General features: G+C 36.4%; 1 protein-coding gene and 1 non-coding gene across 3 annotated transcripts in view; both read right to left on the bottom strand.

The window, feature by feature from the left end:
* LOC108735602 (protein NDRG3) overlaps positions 1-20,270 on the bottom strand; it is a 56,565-nt gene that overhangs the window by 31,679 nt on the left and 4,616 nt on the right. The gene's annotated exons all lie outside the window — the stretch shown is intronic.
* On the bottom strand, positions 11,693-11,766 carry Trnai-aau. Its single transcript has one exon. It is a non-coding gene; the product is annotated as a tRNA-Ile (tRNA).

Genomic DNA, 20,270 nt, shown 5'->3' with positions numbered 1-20,270 from the left:
AGTCTACTATACTTACTCAAATAAACATCTCACCTATTTTAAGTATTTTTAAGGCGCAATTAAAGTATTTCCTTAAATGAGGGGTTGTTATGTTGATTTTGATTTGATTATCAATAAGTGAAAATGTCAAAGACTGCAGAGCTATGTGATTTAAAGATAAAAAAATAAAACTGACTGATTATAATAACGTTTTCTTTATTTTTCTCTCAAAACATGATTCTTATAAGGAAGTTTCGGTTTCGGCCGAAACTGAGACCGTTGCCGAAATTTGGTTTCCGATTCGGTTTCGGTCGTAAAAACCAGTTTCGGTCGGACACTAGCGTGTTCCATTTAGAATAGCAAAGTTGATGTCATATTCATTCGATCTGCTCGCTAGGCTTACAGCATAGATGGGTATCATCCAAAATTTCAAAGTGAACAATTACCAAACATGTATAGGTACGTAAACGTATTACTTCACTTGGGCGCAACAACGAGAGGTGTTCAGTCCAATGGATACAATGATAATGAACACCCCCCCGCCCAGGGTGAATACTCAAATTGCCCATTTACGTATTAGATTTAAAAGGTCAACAATTCCAACAGAAAATATTTCACGATGACTTTTATTTAAATAATAATCAAGGAAGGTAAATTTATAGCACAAAGTTATTGAGCTATTAGGTATATCAAATCTCCTACTAACCTTAATTAGCAAGGTACAACTCATATAAAAACACAGATGATGTAAACCCCTTTAAACCGGAACATTTGCTTATTGGTTTATGGCTTGGCTAATAGTCGCATGTTGTTAATCTCGTTAGCCTTATAATCATAACTGAAATTAAAAAATATTTATGATCTTATTTTAAGAAGGGTGTAAAACATAACTGTCTTCTTATTAATTATTATTTTGACTTGACTGAACTGTCAAACAAGAGTCTGTAATAGAATAATGTAGCTAGCGTTGTGTACTACTAGAATTTTGCTACAGAACATTGTGGAGATTTTGCTATATTTAGTGCTAAAGGCTTACAAATACCAGTATTCGGTTGCAATTAAGATTTTTCGTTAATTTGTAGAAAACTTTTTGTGATTACGTCACAATCAAATACAAAAACTTGCGGCAGATTAAACATATCCATTTTGTCCAAAATTTTTCAGTCATTGTCAGTGGCGTTGGGCTAAACGAGCAATAGCCCAGAAAAGCAGAATTGTAAAGGCGACAAATTTTAATGTAAAAAAATAACGCGCTTTAATAAGTCAAATTGCGTTTTCATCTGAACGTGCCGGCTTCTGCCCTCTATAGTCGAATTCAGTAAAAAAGGAAGTTGTGAGGTTTAGTATGTAATTGTAGAAGCATAAAATAGGTCCATTATACAAAACTAATTTAAATAATGCTAATCCGGCTAATTCCATAAATGAGTGCCTACAATTTTGGGTAGATGTGGCTCCTAACGCAGCCCTCCAATTAAGTTAAAAATTAATAAAAAAAGCCGCCGAAGATATACATCCATCCCCATATAAATATACCATTGCGTATATTTTGTTTGCTTGGGTCTATTTACACGGATAACAGATTATTTTCAGTACTTATTAATATAAAACCTACCTCTGCAGTTTTATGGTCCAAACGGGACTAAATTCGTTAACTGCACTTTCCATAGAAAGCAATCTTAGGAGAATTACAAAGTTTTCAGGTTTGATTGATACATCACTGCAGTGACAAAGAAATATTTTAAATAAATTGCTTTCATATACCTAAATGATTTTTGTAACAATTGTATTGCTAGATTTTATAAGTAATATGTATTTTATATGGCAAGCACACGAAGAAATTTTGATGGTGGATCGACCAGATTTAGTTGTCTCTAAATACGCCATTGGTTGCAGAAGTCCCTTTCTAAGAAAAAACTTAATGGGTAATAATAGAGTAGGTAATAAATCGAGCTTAAAAATGAATGTTTTTTCCAGGATGGAAGAAAGAAACTATAATCTAATATTTTTTGTGTAATATTTCGGTATATTTAATCATCACAGACTAAAATTAACAAAAATAAAAATATAGTTCTACTTGAATAATTTAAAGATATTTTGATCTTGGCCCAAAATTTCTGGTTCTTTGAAGTTAAAATTGAAGTGGTTATTAAATGCTTGTTCTGTTAAGGCTGTTTTTGTATTTTTGTTATTTTTAGACTACATTTGTATTCGTATATACGTGCTTTTCTATTTTTTTGTTTTGAAATATTTCTTCAGCCATTGAAAATATCACCTGCTTCTCTGAAATTATATTATTTTGTGATTTATATGAAAAGAGGTATTTGTAAGGATTTTCCTATTTATATCATATCGTGTTTTTTTAAAAGATAATGCCGTCTTTTGATCATTACACGTAAAGAATAGTTTTATGTTTAGTTTTCAACTCGCCATTAGTATATACCCTATATGGAATGAAAAGGGGGAGCGGTATGAAACGTGAAAATTTCTTTTTCGAAAAAGTCAATATATTACTAAAAATCTATTAAAAATATTACATCAATTGAAACAAGCACATTGATGGTTTCATAGCATTAAAAAAATTCTGAGTATAATACATGTCCTTTTATTAATAAACTATTTTCAGCATTAATAAACGACTTAAGAAAGCATCTTTAAAACCAAATGGGGTTTAACAAATCAGGGTTTAGGAGGGAATTATTTCCAATTTTTTGCCTTTGCCTCTTTTTTGAGTAGTATTTTTAATTTTTTACCTTTTTTATTTTTTTATTTTTAAATTGTTCTTCTTAAAAAATTAATTGTTAGTTCAGAGTACAGCTAGCTATGAGACTAAACTACGTCTAGGCTTAAACGATTAAAGCCAATACGGCACGTAATCCTTTATATTAAAAGAGAACTAATTAGGGTACTAACATTGAAGATTTTCATTGAACTTTCTAGAAGAAATCGAGATATTACACGCCTGTTACGACTAGAACTACCGAAGGATTTTTCCTTCTTCGGAGAAACAAATAAAAGCATTAATGACAATGATGGTAGATGAAGGGGAAATAGAGCTGGAAAAGAAGGTAGAAGAAAGGGAAATTAAGATTCAAAATAAGATAGAAGAGAGGGAAATCAAGATTGAAAAGAAGATAGGACAAATAGGAGAACATATGAGAGAAGAAATTGAAAAGCTAAAACTACCCACTTCTGCAAGGGCTGATGGTTCCAGATTATGAATTACATGTCCAACATTTGATGGGAAGTCCGTTTACCTGAGGCAGTTTGGATCAGCCATAGAAGTAAATTCCTGGGCCAATTCAGAGAAAGCAACAGCACTAATCATTTCTTTACGAGGGCAGGCGCTGGATTTACTGTAAGGAATGTTCGAGTCTCAACAGCATGACATCCATTATTTCGTTAACCGCCTAGAAATCAGGTACGGCTATAAACATTTACATGAAGTACATCAAACGCAACTTAGAAGCCGTAGTCAATCCTCGAAGGATTAGCATATCCATCTGCCCCTACTGATTTCATAGACCAACTGGCTGTACAAACATTTATCGACGGAGTCAGGGACGGTGAACTACAGCAAGTCTTTATATTAACATATCACAAAATCCCAGGGTACGACAAGCAGAAATTAACGATAATCCAATTACAAAAAAAAGTGTCGTGTCGCTCATCAGAAAATTCGTAATCGATGTAAAGAAAGTCGCTGCTAGAAACGCCGGAGAACGGAACCTCAAATGTTGGATGTGAAAAGACTAGTCATTTTGCTCGGGACTGCAACAATTACAGTGGTCTTCTGAAGTGCTGGAATTGTGGAAGAGCGGGCCACCTAACTCGAGGGTGCCCTTCAAATTAAAAACGGCAGTTAGAAAACTGAGGGCGCAAGTTGTCTCATTTTCACCAAGCCTCTGAAGAAGTAATCATTTCTAGACTGTACGGCGCTAACTCATTATTCATGGAAAGCTCTCTAAGTCAGCGTAATGTTAGAATGGTTATCGATACAGGGTCATCCAACATCATCGTTCGCAATGGAAAATTCGACCTTCGGTCAGAAGACTGATTTTAACTACAGCTACCGGAGAAACTTCAACAATCCATGGGGAATGCAACGTTGGGTATGTCATCATTGAATTGGACCTTCTTTAACAACATGGAATCGACTTAAATCTGAGCACTTCTACAGTGCGCATCAGTAGAGGAGAAATGGTAACATTAATCTTGTTGCCTACAAAGTGGCCGTAGAAGAGAGAATGGGCTATTACATCGGCGGATTGGTGGGGATAGTCGGACAGGACAATCAAGACTTGACACAAAAAGCATTATTGATGGTATGCAAGTTCGTATTAGAACATCGTAGCCAATTTGAATGACTGCAAAGACGCAGAGTTGGGTTTGAACCAGCAGCTGAAATCCACCACTGTGATTATGAAGAAGGACCCGAGACAAAACCGACATCACTTCATGCAACTTTACCAGAACTAGTGAAGGTCAAGTAAGAAAGTAAGGTGGAAGGACTTTTTTGCCCTCTTTCAATATGTCTTCGCCCTATCTGATCAAAACTGGTAGGTTAACTTAACATATCACTGCATCAACACTGCAACGGCAAGGCCCATCAAACAATCACCTAGAAGAGTTCCTTGGGAGATGCAAGAGGAAGTCAATAACTTTATAAAAGGCAAGCATAAACAAGGGGTTCTAGAATCATCTCAAAATTCTTAGGCCTCCCCTATAGTGCTGGTATGCAAGAAAGATTGTTCCACGAGATTTTGTGTGGACCACAGGATGCTAAACGATGTGGCGCATAACGACAGCTACGCATTACCCCTAATTGACGAGACACTAGACAGTCGATTTCAAAGGTGCATACTGGCAAGTAGATATGCATCCTCAGGATAAGGAGAAGGCTGTCCCTACAACTGGAAATGGATTATGGCAGTTCAATGTGATGCCTTTTGGGTTGTGCAATGCACCGGTTACATTCGAAAGACTCATGGAAACCGTATTGCAAGGAGTAAATAGAAAAATGTGTTTGGTTTACCTAGACGACATCATCATACTAGGAAGAACAATTCGACAACCACCTTCGAAACGTGACTGAAGTCCCCGTCGAGAGAGACGGAAGTTGCTTAATAACGGATCATGCCTCGCTGAAGTAGCTACTGCAATTCAAGAATCCATGATAGTTACAACGACTTTAAGAATATAAATTTGACATTGAATATCGCCCAGGTAAACAATTCGGCAACTGTCATGGAGACTGCAAACATTGTTCATCTGCAGAGAAGAAAGAAGAACTAGCATCGGTCTGTTATAATCTAACCTCCGATTAGCCCCAGAATCCTGGGAGGAAAAGGCATTAATCGAAGTCCAAAAGAGGGACCAACACATTGGCCTGGTAATGAGATAGAAATAAGCCGGAACCTCACGTTATTCGTGGGCAGATGCAAACTACTTTAGTAAAACAACTTCCCTGATGGAACCAGAAACTAGCTCCAATTGGTACTTCCGAAGAAAGGAATTTCAGAAATCTAAAAGCAGTCTACAGCGACGAGCATTTCGGCGTTACGAAGACTCTAGGGAAGGTACGCGAGCGATTTTATTGGGCATGAAGTTGAAGCGATGTGAAAGACCGGTGCAGGAAATGCCTGACATGTGCTGCCAGTAAAGCACCGAATACAAGGAGTCGCGAACGAATTCAACAGTACAACGTGGGGTGCCAGCTGAGAGAATCGCAGTCTACGTGACAGGACCATTCTTAATGACAAACTCCGGTAACTAATAGATACTGGTAGTCATGGAATACTTCAGCAAGTGACCCGAACCAAATGCGAACCAGGAAGCGCACATCGTTTTTGAGAAGCTTGTCAACGACTGGTTAGTCGATATGGAGTACGATAAGAATTGCAATCCCACCAGGGCAGAAACTTCGAGTCGGCTTTGTTCAAGAACATCACTGAACCAATAGGCATTACTAAAACGAGGACTACGTCCTTACATCCACAGTCCGATAGAATAGTCCAACGATTTAACGCTACTCCGGAGACCAATTTAGGAAGAAGAATCAAAGAATACCAAACTGACTGGAACCAACACATACCACTATTCCCCTTGATTTATTGAACTGGAACAACACTGGCGATTATTTTATTCAGGAAAGAACTCAGGTTGCCAGCGGGCATGATGTTTGGTCGTCCTAAAGGCTCTCCAGTACCTACAGACGAATACATGCACGACTAGAAGCTATCCATAGTGCTGTGCGCACGAAGTTGCGATTTGAAAGTGACCACATGAAGACCAAATACGATTGACGAGCTGGCTTTAATGAAGATGAGAGAGTATGGCTATATAATCCAGCAAGGCGGAAGGGACGTTGCCCGAAACTACAAAAGGTTTGGGATGGTCCATGCATCGTTACTCTTCGTACCAACGACTTTGTTTATCGATTTTAGAAGGGACCTCGGGTAAAAATGTGTCACATGTATGTAGGCAACCCAACAAACAAATTAGCAAAGAAGACCAGGATTCTACACGGCATATACTGGATCATTCTAGGAACACGGCCAGCTTCTACAAATAGTTGTCGCGAGATCGAGTCATCATTAGTACGAGAGCGTGTTCGAGGCGATGCAAAGCGAAGAAGTGACAAAGTGTTCATATAGTGGTGAATTAATAGCTAATTCGAAATAAAAGTATTAATTAGACAGCAATTGGTTAAATAATAGTAGTAATTGTGCGAGAAAGTGTTTAGAAAATGAGAAATTTATACAGAAAATAGGATATTAATAAGTAATACATATAGCTTAATTCTTCAAGAAGCTACAGACATTTGCAGCTTTAAATCTTTAAAAAAAATGATATCTTGATTTTATCTTATGTCTAAAATTTTACATCACGGTATCCCAAAATGCAGAAAACTATCTTTGTCGAAAAACATTGCAATTACAAAAACAACGAAAAAACATTTTTTATGCAGGGTATAACAAAAATAAGTGCCTAGCTTTGGAGGGTGTAAATTAGATGCCATAAACAATCACATAGTGAGTTTAATAGCGTGATTAAGGGCAAATGTTTTTTTTAAGAAAGTAGAGGTCTAGTGTTATAAAAACTCTACAGCTGTATAGATGGAGAATTGCCGATTAACAACTCATCGTAAACAATTTAGTACATTTAATTTATGATGTTTAGACTAAGTAAATCAAATAAGTACACTGTAGGTAGTACTAGGTAAATGGACAAACACAAAAGAAAGAAAAAATGTAGTTACGTAAGCATTAATCAGTCAATAATCACCATCCAGATAATTGTAATTTTATTAAGGCAAATTTGTAAACTTACTAAAGAAGTCAAATAAGTTTCCAAAAGTTTCCTAATACACATCTACCGAAATTGCGAAGTATGTACGACATGCGAATTTGTGTCGCACCAATAGTGATTATTGTGAAAATAAATTCAAAATTCCATCCAGCGTAAAGCAAATGTCTGTAAACAACACCATATAAAAAAAATAGGACTCTACAGTAGTGACAAAGATTAACTCGCGCCTGAAAATCAGTTTCAAGTAAGGTTCGTTGCAAATGATAAGGATGCAGCAACTGTTTTTTTAAAATTCGCCACTTTTGTCATATGAGAGGAACCAACGAACCTTGCTATTTTCCGCGTACTATTTTGGGAGTTGTCTTCTATGAACTCCACGATTTCGTCTTTTGCAGCGGCGATATGTTTCGGACGCCGACGCTTAAAACCCTCAAATGTAGGGTGTAGATTGCCGGTTTCTCGCAATCCCTGTACGGCATTAAGGATGGTTCGCAGGTGTAGAAGTCTTTGCTGAGGATGTTGATAGCTGTACAACTCAAGTGATTGCGAAATAGCGATATAGCTTTTCTATCTTTATGTTATAGTTTTTTCGGTTCAGCAACAAATAATTCTTCTATATGCTTCCTTATTTACCTTTGTCACCCGTTTTAATTGGAAAAAAGACACTGATACCAAAATAGTTTGTTTAGCGTGAAAAATCAGAGCGAAAATAGGGTTGTAAATATTGATGTAAAATTAGCATCAATCATTTTATACTTATCAAAATATTTACAACCCCATTTTGTTTCTGATCTTTTACACAGTATAATAAGAGAAAGAAATGGAATTCATAGTTTCTTTAGCTTATTTAGGTTCATTTAATAAGTGATATTTTTCGAATCGTTTTCTAACAGTTTGGGATTATAGGCATTTATTACCACATCACAATATCTTCTACAGTAAAAGCTCTTCATTAGGACTATATTTTGAGAAAAAGAATTCTTGAAGTTCAATATTTTGCAATCGTTAACGAAAATTATTTATAACAGTTCCATNATTGCAATATTGGGAGCATATTTCATAAAGGGAGTTTAGGTTGTCCTGATTCTGTATAGTAATATGCTTAAAATTTACTCTGAGAATACATATGCATATAACGTTATGGACATAACATAATTTTCTGCCACGAGACAAACATCACACAAAACAAGTTGTACACTAAAGGCTTGGTCAAACTTCATCAAAGCTATTATGAAACAAAAAGGTCAAAAGAGATCCTATGGACATTAGTCCAAAAATTCTTACTTGTTGTAATTGAAGTTGTATGTCAATTACAAAATATCGTCTGACATGGTTTATGTATGACACTGGCCCAACCAATCTTACAATTATTCTTGTTACTAGGGAAAACACCTAATTAATTCTTATGGGAATCGTTGTATTAGCAGAGAGGGATCAGTCGTGTTGCCAGCGTGTTCTCCAGATTACAGTATGTTACACTTTTATCATATGGAGGTCACCTGAAAGATTTGTGTTTTCTACGTCTTCTTACTTTAGAAGAACTACACGATCATAAGCTAATAGTTTTTGTAGTCCGTAATAGTCTCGAAATTGTTGAGCGAGTTCCACAATCGTTGATGTGAAACCTGTGTTTCTGCCGGAAGAAGTTATTTTGAACATTTTTCAGCGGCAAAGCTGTACCATACGTGCACATCCGCGAAATCCGCCGTGAGAAGCTCTTTTCAAGACCAAAACCACTTCATTACGTTTATATTGTAGTCTTGGTTAAAAAACATGTTAAACTAGTGTGTGATAATATGTGAATCCCGTATATTTCTTTAAATAAATTTCTGCCCTGCGTACGACTCCTTAGGCTGGGCAACCTCATAAATGGAGTTTTGCCAGACTACTAGATAAATGCTATTGACTCGGTAAATTATGATTTTTGCGAGCCCCCTACTAAATATCCAATTTTGTTGAATTGATCTATACTTTATTAAGCCAGGATGTATCCATCGGAACATTTTTAATCTTTTTATTCATTAATCATGTTAATGAAGTCTGGTCAATACCTTTAGTTACATCTGGCAGAGTGAACAAGCTTATTGCGGCATCAACGGCTATCTACCTAGTGCTATCTTCTGCTATTATAACCATATAATTCTAAGATCTCTGTCGAATAAGAAATAGTATCGGCCGCAAATAGAACCCGGGCTAGCGTTGTGCTGGCCGACCATTCATTTGAGCCAATAAATCTCCTGGAAGCTATTCCGTATAACAGAGTCGAATAACCGTTATTGCTATAGTACTATGGCTGAAGACGAAATTTTTGTTTGCCTGTAGATGTCACTGTAAGTGCTACTTATACTGGCTCTGTACTTACCTAGTAAATACCGCTGACAGTGACATCTAAAAGCCGACAAATTAGAAGTTGGAATTGTAGAAGTATTTGTTTACATTCACGTTGTTATGGGAGAATAAGTTTTAAGATCAATATAATATTTAATTTAAAACAATTACAAATCCATATTTATTCCGTACAATGTTTCTGGGGTCATTCGTTTTTTGTTATTTTAACCTTATTGCTAGTTTTCTAACACTATTAGTTACATTTACGAGACGAGGAAAGTCCCAGAGGATTATAAACGGAACATAGTAGTAACATTACCTAAAAAGAGGGGCGAGACATTTAGAACAATTAGCTTAACTTCCCATGCGTCAAAAATATTAACTAGAATTATACAGAGGATGGAAAAAAGGGCGGAAGAACTATTAGTATAAGATCAATTTGGGTTTAGAAGGAATAGAGGAACGCCGGAGGCCATTCTGTACAGGTAACGATAGAAAAAGGAAAGAGTGCGTACATAGAAGTTGTAGATTTAGAAAAAGCTTTTGACAATGTTAAATGGGGCAAGATATTAAATATACTTAAAAATGTAGGAATGAGTTACAAAGATAAAGAGTGATACATAGTATGTATAAAGAGCAACATGTAGTTATAGAACTAGGGCTGCAACGTAGAGAAGTAAATATTAGGAAGGGAGTCAGACAGAGATGCACACTGTCATCGGTACTTTTTAATCTATACCTACATCCAAGACGCGATCAACATCAGTACAAGACAGTACAGTAAGGATAGATATACAGGGGCAAAAGAAGAGTATGCTTAGACTTGCAGATAGATGATATAGCGGTAATAGCTTCTATGAAGGTTTTGAATCATGAAATTGAAAAAAGGTTGCTAAAGGTGTATATTTGGAGCGTGGCGTTGTACGGGTGCGGATCATGGGCAGTGGGTATGGCGGAAAAGAAAGGGTTAGATGTGAAATGTGGTGTTATAAGCGAATGATGAGGATAACGTGAATAGAAAAAGTTAGAAATAAAGAGGTATTAGAAGGAATAGGAGAATAGAGGACTCTGTGGAAGTCAATAAAAAATAGGCAAGATAGGTTGGTAGGACATCTCAGGCATGAAGGTCTAGTCAGAGACATATTAGCGGCAGAAACAGGAGTTAGGAGGGGTAGAAGTAGACACAGATTGGATTACTGTTCGCAAATAGTTAAGAATGTGGGTTGCTCTAGTTTTAGGGAAATACGAAGTTTAGGTCAGGGTAGGAAAGGGTGGAGGTACGTGTCCAACCAGTATATTGATAAATATTGAACTTTGGATTTTTTTTTTAACTTTTAAATCTACGTAAACAGAATTAATATGAAATTTTTGAAACAAGCATTCTTCTTTGTGTTTGTTTAATTGTTTTTCGAATGGTTCATTCTACATTAAGAGTTGGTTTTAGAGCATAATAAATTAGGTTTCAACAACAGTTACTACAGATCTGCCCGCATTAAGCTGAAAAAAATGTAAAAATTACCCTACTTCTCGACTTGAACAGGCACCATTATTGCAAATCTTTTCTTTGGAAAGCAAAGAAATTTGTACAACGTTTATTAATTAAATAGTTAGTTCTAAAATGCACGGATGTTGTTACGTTAGTTATAAATATTTTCTTTTTTTTTGTACTAGTCGAACTAGGAGTTTTTATTTTAATAGAAACCATAAATCCTTGAAAATCATTTTCGAATATTTTTACACCAACTTGAATAACATGAAAACTTTCTAATGTTGATAAATTGATTTATTGAAAGTATTAATAATAAACGCAATCTTCAATGAATGATAAAAACTACAATCAATAATCTCTTCATCAAGGTCTATTTATCATTGCTTAAAGTGCTTTTATGTTAAAACGGGTTACTTACCCAGCCTATAAACAGTTGACCAGTTCTAGTGACAGTGACTTTAAACAAAAATAACGAAATGTAAGCTGTGTACTACGTAATAAGAAATCAACCTAATCACTTACGTATTGAAGGTAGTCAGTTTCAGAAATTATAAAAATTAATGAATTCCTGTTAATCGTAAAAAGATTTGGCCCATGGGGGGATCGAACCCACGACCTTCGCGTTATTAGCACGACGCTCTAACCAACTGAGCTAATGGGCCGCGATGTATGTGCATTGAATGATAATGATTTACACATTTAGGATAAGATGTAAATATTTTTATTTTTATTTTTTTGATATTTTTTTGTATTTCCTATAAATAGAAAACAAACCTGATTAAAAAAAAAAATATATTTAGGAAAAATGTAGAATATTATTCCCGGCCTTTACCAAGATTTAGTGATGGTCAGATTAATATAGGTAGATAGGCAGAATCATTATAATAAGAAAACCAAATTATTTAATTACTGCATTGTTAACATGGGTGTTTCAATGACAACAATTAGCTTGTTGCACAAAAAACAGTAAATAATTTGAAAATTAGTGGAGATGGGTATAGTATAGTGAACCGAAAAAGAATAAAATTCTACATAAGGCTATGATAATAAATACAGGGTGTTACATTTGAAAAAATGGACTTAATATTGTTTGAAGTTAACCAAATCTGCCATTAAATATCTAACACCCTGTATATAATTAACCCAATTTGAAAATATCGGCAGGAAGCATGACGGTATGGTTACCTCTACTGTGAATATTGTTGCACCAGCTTTCTTACTGTAAAAGATACATGCTTTTCCGCTACATACTACTATAAACTACATTTTTGTTTTTGAAAAGTGAATATCTTAAACGGTAAATTTTAGAAATAGGAAAGCCTTATGAAAAACTACCTAAAATCATAAATAGAATTTAAAACCGTCATAATATACAGCGTGTTCTAGTGTCCGACCGAAAGTTCGGTTTCGGTCGAGTTTCCGCAAAAAAACGAGTTTCGGTTTAGTTTCGGTTTCGGCGGCAAACCTGCCGAAACTTCGACCGAAACCGAAACTGCGTTCGGGAGTTCTCGCGATCTGCTCGGTCATGTTCGGCACGTTAAATTCCATCCAAGCGAAGTAGATTAGTAGACATTTCGCCGCGTCTAGGTGCATAATCATGTTGTGACTGATTCGTGTTTAAAGTATTTCCTTAAATGAGGGGTTGTTATGTTGATTTTGATTTGATTATCAATAAGTGAAAATGTCAAACACTGCAGAGCTATGTGATTTAAAGATAAAAAAATAAAACTGACTGATTATAATAACGTTTTCTTTATTTTTCTCTCAAAACATGATTCTTATAAGGAAGTTTCGGTTTCGGCCGAAACTGAGACCGTTGCCGAAATTTGGTTTCCGATTCGGTTTCGGTCGTAAAAACCAGTTTCGGTCGGACACTAGCGTGTTCCATTTAGAATAGCAAAGTTGATGTCATATTCATTCGATCTGCTCGCTAGGCTTACAGCATAGATGGGTATCATCCAAAATTTCAAAGTGAACAATTACCAAACATGTATAGGTACGTAAACGTATTACTTCACTTGGGCGCAACAACGAGAGGTGTTCAGTCCAATGGATACAATGATAATGAACACCCCCCCGCCCAGGGTGAATACTCAAATTGCCCATTTACGTATTAGATTTAAAAGGTCAACAATTCCAACAGAAAATATTTCACGATGACTTTTATTTAAATAATAATCAAGGAAGGTAAATTTATAGCACAAAGTTATTGAGCTATTAGGTATATCAAATCTCCTACTAACCTTAATTAGCAAGGTACAACTCATATAAAAACACAGATGATGTAAACCCCTTTAAACCGGAACATTTGCTTATTGGTTTATGGCTTGGCTAATAGTCGCATGTTGTTAATCTCGTTAGCCTTATAATCATAACTGAAATTAAAAAATATTTATGATCTTATTTTAAGAAGGGTGTAAAACATAACTGTCTTCTTATTAATTATTATTTTGACTTGACTGAACTGTCAAACAAGAGTCTGTAATAGAATAATGTAGCTAGCGTTGTGTACTACTAGAATTTTGCTACAGAACATTGTGGAGATTTTGCTATATTTAGTGCTAAAGGCTTACAAATACCAGTATTCGGTTGCAATTAAGATTTTTCGTTAATTTGTAGAAAACTTTTTGTGATTACGTCACAATCAAATACAAAAACTTGCGGCAGATTAAACATATCCATTTTGTCCAAAATTTTTCAGTCATTGTCAGTGGCGTTGGGCTAAACGAGCAATAGCCCAGAAAAGCAGAATTGTAAAGGCGACAAATTTTAATGTAAAAAAATAACGCGCTTTAATAAGTCAAATTGCGTTTTCATCTGAACGTGCCGGCTTCTGCCCTCTATAGTCGAATTCAGTAAAAAAGGAAGTTGTGAGGTTTAGTATGTAATTGTAGAAGCATAAAATAGGTCCATTATACAAAACTAATTTAAATAATGCTAATCCGGCTAATTCCATAAATGAGTGCCTACAATTTTGGGTAGATGTGGCTCCTAACGCAGCCCTCCAATTAAGTTAAAAATTAATAAAAAAAGCCGCCGAAGATATACATCCATCCCCATATAAATATACCATTGCGTATATTTTGTTTGCTTGGGTCTATTTACACGGATAACAGATTATTTTCAGTACTTATTAATATAAAACCTACCTCTGCAGTTTTATGGTCCAAACGGGACTAAATTCGTTAACTGCACTTTCCATAGAAAGCAATCTTAGGAGAATTACAAAGTTTTCAGGTTTGATTGATACATCACTGCAGTGACAAAGAAATATTTTAAATAAATTGCTTTCATATACCTAAATGATTTTTGTAACAATTGTATTGCTAGATTTTATAAGTAATATGTATTTTATATGGCAAGCACACGAAGAAATTTTGATGGTGGATCGACCAGATTTAGTTGTCTCTAAATACGCCATTGGTTGCAGAAGTCCCTTTCTAAGAAAAAACTTAATGGGTAATAATAGAGTAGGTAATAAATCGAGCTTAAAAATGAATGTTTTTTCCAGGATGGAAGAAAGAAACTATAATCTAATATTTTTTGTGTAATATTTCGGTATATTTAATCATCACAGACTAAAATTAACAANTGTCCAACATTTGATGGGAAGTCCGTTTACCTGAGGCAGTTTGGATCAGCCATAGAAGTAAATTCCTGGGCCAATTCAGAGAAAGCAACAGCACTAATCATTTCTTTACGAGGGCAGGCGCTGGATTTACTGTAAGGAATGTTCGAGTCTCAACAGCATGACATCCATTATTTCGTTAACCGCCTAGAAATCAGGTACGGCTATAAACATTTACATGAAGTACATCAAACGCAACTTAGAAGCCGTAGTCAATCCTCGAAGGATTAGCATATCCATCTGCCCCTACTGATTTCATAGACCAACTGGCTGTACAAACATTTATCGACGGAGTCAGGGACGGTGAACTACAGCAAGTCTTTATATTAACATATCACAAAATCCCAGGGTACGACAAGCAGAAATTAACGATAATCCAATTACAAAAAAAAGTGTCGTGTCGCTCATCAGAAAATTCGTAATCGATGTAAAGAAAGTCGCTGCTAGAAACGCCGGAGAACGGAACCTCAAATGTTGGATGTGAAAAGACTAGTCATTTTGCTCGGGACTGCAACAATTACAGTGGTCTTCTGAAGTGCTGGAATTGTGGAAGAGCGGGCCACCTAACTCGAGGGTGCCCTTCAAATTAAAAACGGCAGTTAGAAAACTGAGGGCGCAAGTTGTCTCATTTTCACCAAGCCTCTGAAGAAGTAATCATTTCTAGACTGTACGGCGCTAACTCATTATTCATGGAAAGCTCTCTAAGTCAGCGTAATGTTAGAATGGTTATCGATACAGGGTCATCCAACATCATCGTTCGCAATGGAAAATTCGACCTTCGGTCAGAAGACTGATTTTAACTACAGCTACCGGAGAAACTTCAACAATCCATGGGGAATGCAACGTTGGGTATGTCATCATTGAATTGGACCTTCTTTAACAACATGGAATCGACTTAAATCTGAGCACTTCTACAGTGCGCATCAGTAGAGGAGAAATGGTAACATTAATCTTGTTGCCTACAAAGTGGCCGTAGAAGAGAGAATGGGCTATTACATCGGCGGATTGGTGGGGATAGTCGGACAGGACAATCAAGACTTGACACAAAAAGCATTATTGATGGTATGCAAGTTCGTATTAGAACATCGTAGCCAATTTGAATGACTGCAAAGACGCAGAGTTGGGTTTGAACCAGCAGCTGAAATCCACCACTGTGATTATGAAGAAGGACCCGAGACAAAACCGACATCACTTCATGCAACTTTACCAGAACTAGTGAAGGTCAAGTAAGAAAGTAAGGTGGAAGGACTTTTTTGCCCTCTTTCAATATGTCTTCGCCCTATCTGATCAAAACTGGTAGGTTAACTTAACATATCACTGCATCAACACTGCAACGGCAAGGCCCATCAAACAATCACCTAGAAGAGTTCCTTGGGAGATGCAAGAGGAAGTCAATAACTTTATAAAAGGCAAGCATAAACAAGGGGTTCTAGAATCATCTCAAAATTCTTAGGCCTCCCCTATAGTGCTGGTATGCAAGAAAGATTGTTCCACGAGATTTTGTGTGGACCACAGGATGCTAAACGATGTGGCGCATAACGACAGCTACGCATTACCCCTAATTGACGAGACACTAGACAGTCGATTTCAAAGGTGCATACTGGCAAGTAGATATGCATCCTCAGGATAAGGAGAAGGCTGTCCCTACAACTGGAAATGGATTATGGCAGTTCAATGTGATGCCTTTTGGGTTGTGCAATGCACCGGTTACATTCGAAAGACTCATGGAAACCGTATTGCAAGGAGTAAATAGAAAAATGTGTTTGGTTTACCTAGACGACATCATCATACTAGGAAGAACAATTCGACAACCACCTTCGAAACGTGACTGAAGTCCCCGTCGAGAGAGACGGAAGTTGCTTAATAACGGATCATGCCTCGCTGAAGTAGCTACTGCAATTCAAGAATCCATGATAGTTACAACGACTTTAAGAATATAAATTTGACATTGAATATCGCCCAGGTAAACAATTCGGCAACTGTCATGGAGACTGCAAACATTGTTCATCTGCAGAGAAGAAAGAAGAACTAGCATCGGTCTGTTATAATCTAACCTCCGATTAGCCCCAGAATCCTGGGAGGAAAAGGCATTAATCGAAGTCCAAAAGAGGGACCAACACATTGGCCTGGTAATGAGATAGAAATAAGCCGGAACCTCACGTTATTCGTGGGCAGATGCAAACTACTTTAGTAAAACAACTTCCCTGATGGAACCAGAAACTAGCTCCAATTGGTACTTCCGAAGAAAGGAATTTCAGAAATCTAAAAGCAGTCTACAGCGACGAGCATTTCGGCGTTACGAAGACTCTAGGGAAGGTACGCGAGCGATTTTATTGGGCATGAAGTTGAAGCGATGTGAAAGACCGGTGCAGGAAATGCCTGACATGTGCTGCCAGTAAAGCACCGAATACAAGGAGTCGCGAACGAATTCAACAGTACAACGTGGGGTGCCAGCTGAGAGAATCGCAGTCTACGTGACAGGACCATTCTTAATGACAAACTCCGGTAACTAATAGATACTGGTAGTCATGGAATACTTCAGCAAGTGACCCGAACCAAATGCGAACCAGGAAGCGCACATCGTTTTTGAGAAGCTTGTCAACGACTGGTTAGTCGATATGGAGTACGATAAGAATTGCAATCCCACCAGGGCAGAAACTTCGAGTCGGCTTTGTTCAAGAACATCACTGAACCAATAGGCATTACTAAAACGAGGACTACGTCCTTACATCCACAGTCCGATAGAATAGTCCAACGATTTAACGCTACTCCGGAGACCAATTTAGGAAGAAGAATCAAAGAATACCAAACTGACTGGAACCAACACATACCACTATTCCCCTTGATTTATTGAACTGGAACAACACTGGCGATTATTTTATTCAGGAAAGAACTCAGGTTGCCAGCGGGCATGATGTTTGGTCGTCCTAAAGGCTCTCCAGTACCTACAGACGAATACATGCACGACTAGAAGCTATCCATAGTGCTGTGCGCACGAAGTTGCGATTTGAAAGTGACCACATGAAGACCAAATACGATTGACGAGCTGGCTTTAATGAAGATGAGAGAGTATGGCTATATAATCCAGCAAGGCGGAAGGGACGTTGCCCGAAACTACAAAAGGTTTGGGATGGTCCATGCATCGTTACTCTTCGTACCAACGACTTTGTTTATCGATTTTAGAAGGGACCTCGGGTAAAAATGTGTCACATGTATGTAGGCAACCCAACAAACAAATTAGCAAAGAAGACCAGGATTCTACACGGCATATACTGGATCATTCTAGGAACACGGCCAGCTTCTACAAATAGTTGTCGCGAGATCGAGTCATCATTAGTACGAGAGCGTGTTCGAGGCGATGCAAAGCGAAGAAGTGACAAAGTGTTCATATAGTGGTGAATTAATAGCTAATTCGAAATAAAAGTATTAATTAGACAGCAATTGGTTAAATAATAGTAGTAATTGTGCGAGAAAGTGTTTAGAAAATGAGAAATTTATACAGAAAATAGGATATTAATAAGTAATACATATAGCTTAATTCTTCAAGAAGCTACAGACATTTGCAGCTTTAAATCTTTAAAAAAAATGATATCTTGATTTTATCTTATGTCTAAAATTTTACATCACGGTATCCCAAAATGCAGAAAACTATCTTTGTCGAAAAACATTGCAATTACAAAAACAACGAAAAAACATTTTTTATGCAGGGTATAACAAAAATAAGTGCCTAGCTTTGGAGGGTGTAAATTAGATGCCATAAACAATCACATAGTGAGTTTAATAGCGTGATTAAGGGCAAATGTTTTTTTTAAGAAAGTAGAGGTCTAGTGTTATAAAAACTCTACAGCTGTATAGATGGAGAATTGCCGATTAACAACTCATCGTAAACAATTTAGTACATTTAATTTATGATGTTTAGACTAAGTAAATCAAATAAGTACACTGTAGGTAGTACTAGGTAAATGGACAAACACAAAAGAAAGAAAAAATGTAGTTACGTAAGCATTAATCAGTCAATAATCACCATCCAGATAATTGTAATTTTATTAAGGCAAATTTGTAAACTTACTAAAGAAGTCAAATAAGTTTCCAAAAGTTTCCTAATACACATCTACCGAAATTGCGAAGTATGTACGACATGCGAATTTGTGTCGCACCAATAGTGATTATTGTGAAAATAAATTCAAAATTCCATCCAGCGTAAAGCAAATGTCTGTAAACAACACCATATAAAAAAAATAGGACTCTACAGTAGTGACAAAGATTAACTCGCGCCTGAAAATCAGTTTCAAGTAAGGTTCGTTGCAAATGATAAGGATGCAGCAACTGTTTTTTTAAAATTCGCCACTTTTGTCATATGAGAGGAACCAACGAACCTTGCTATTTTCCGCGTACTATTTTGGGAGTTGTCTTCTATGAACTCCACGATTTCGTCTTTTGCAGCGGCGATATGTTTCGGACGCCGACGCTTAAAACCCTCAAATGTAGGGTGTAGATTGCCGGTTTCTCGCAATCCCTGTACGGCATTAAGGATGGTTCGCAGGTGTAGAAGTCTTTGCTGAGGATGTTGATAGCTGTACAACTCAAGTGATTGCGAAATAGCGATATAGCTTTTCTATCTTTATGTTATAGTTTTTTCGGTTCAGCAACAAATAATTCTTCTATATGCTTCCTTATTTACCTTTGTCACCCGTTTTAATTGGAAAAAAGACACTGATACCAAAATAGTTTGTTTAGCGTGAAAAATCAGAGCGAAAATAGGGTTGTAAATATTGATGTAAAATTAGCATCAATCATTTTATACTTATCAAAATATTTACAACCCCATTTTGTTTCTGATCTTTTACACAGTATAATAAGAGAAAGAAATGGAATTCATAGTTTCTTTAGCTTATTTAGGTTCATTTAATAAGTGATATTTTTCGAATCGTTTTCTAACAGTTTGGGATTATAGGCATTTATTACCACATCACAATATCTTCTACAGTAAAAGCTCTTCATTAGGACTATATTTTGAGAAAAAGAATTCTTGAAGTTCAATATTTTGCAATCGTTAACGAAAATTATTTATAACAGTTCCATTAAGAAAGCACATAAATATATCTTCATATTCTTTAGATGAAGTTGTAAGACATGACTATGTATGAGTTTTCGAAATTTTGAAATCTTGACGCCGAAAGAGGGGGGAAAGTTGGCAAAATTATTTTAAATTTATGTAGGATTAAAAATAATTCAAAAAACTGAGATAGCCAAAAGACTAGTTGACTAAATTTGAAAAATTAGTTAAGACTGTATATTAATAACTGTTATCAGAAAATACTACAAACGGCACAGTTAACGCCATCTGTAGCACGATGCTACATTTTAGGATTACGTATTTTTCAACAAGGTCCACTTGTGTGGTTATCTACTTGCTGAAAACGAATCCTGGCGTAGCCAACCTCAACGTGATAGGCACGTTAGCTTAATCGAATAAAATAATTCGAAGTGGTCTGTATTCTGTCGAAACTGCCAGACGCGGATCGCGATTTCGATCTT

Source organism: Agrilus planipennis, unplaced genomic scaffold (genome assembly GCF_000699045.2).
Source record: "Agrilus planipennis isolate EAB-ADULT unplaced genomic scaffold, Apla_2.0 scaffold101, whole genome shotgun sequence".
NCBI classification, from domain to species: Eukaryota; Metazoa; Arthropoda; class Insecta; order Coleoptera; family Buprestidae; genus Agrilus; species Agrilus planipennis.
Note: the sequence above shows the minus strand (reverse complement) of the source record. Positions and strands in the feature narration are given on the sequence as shown.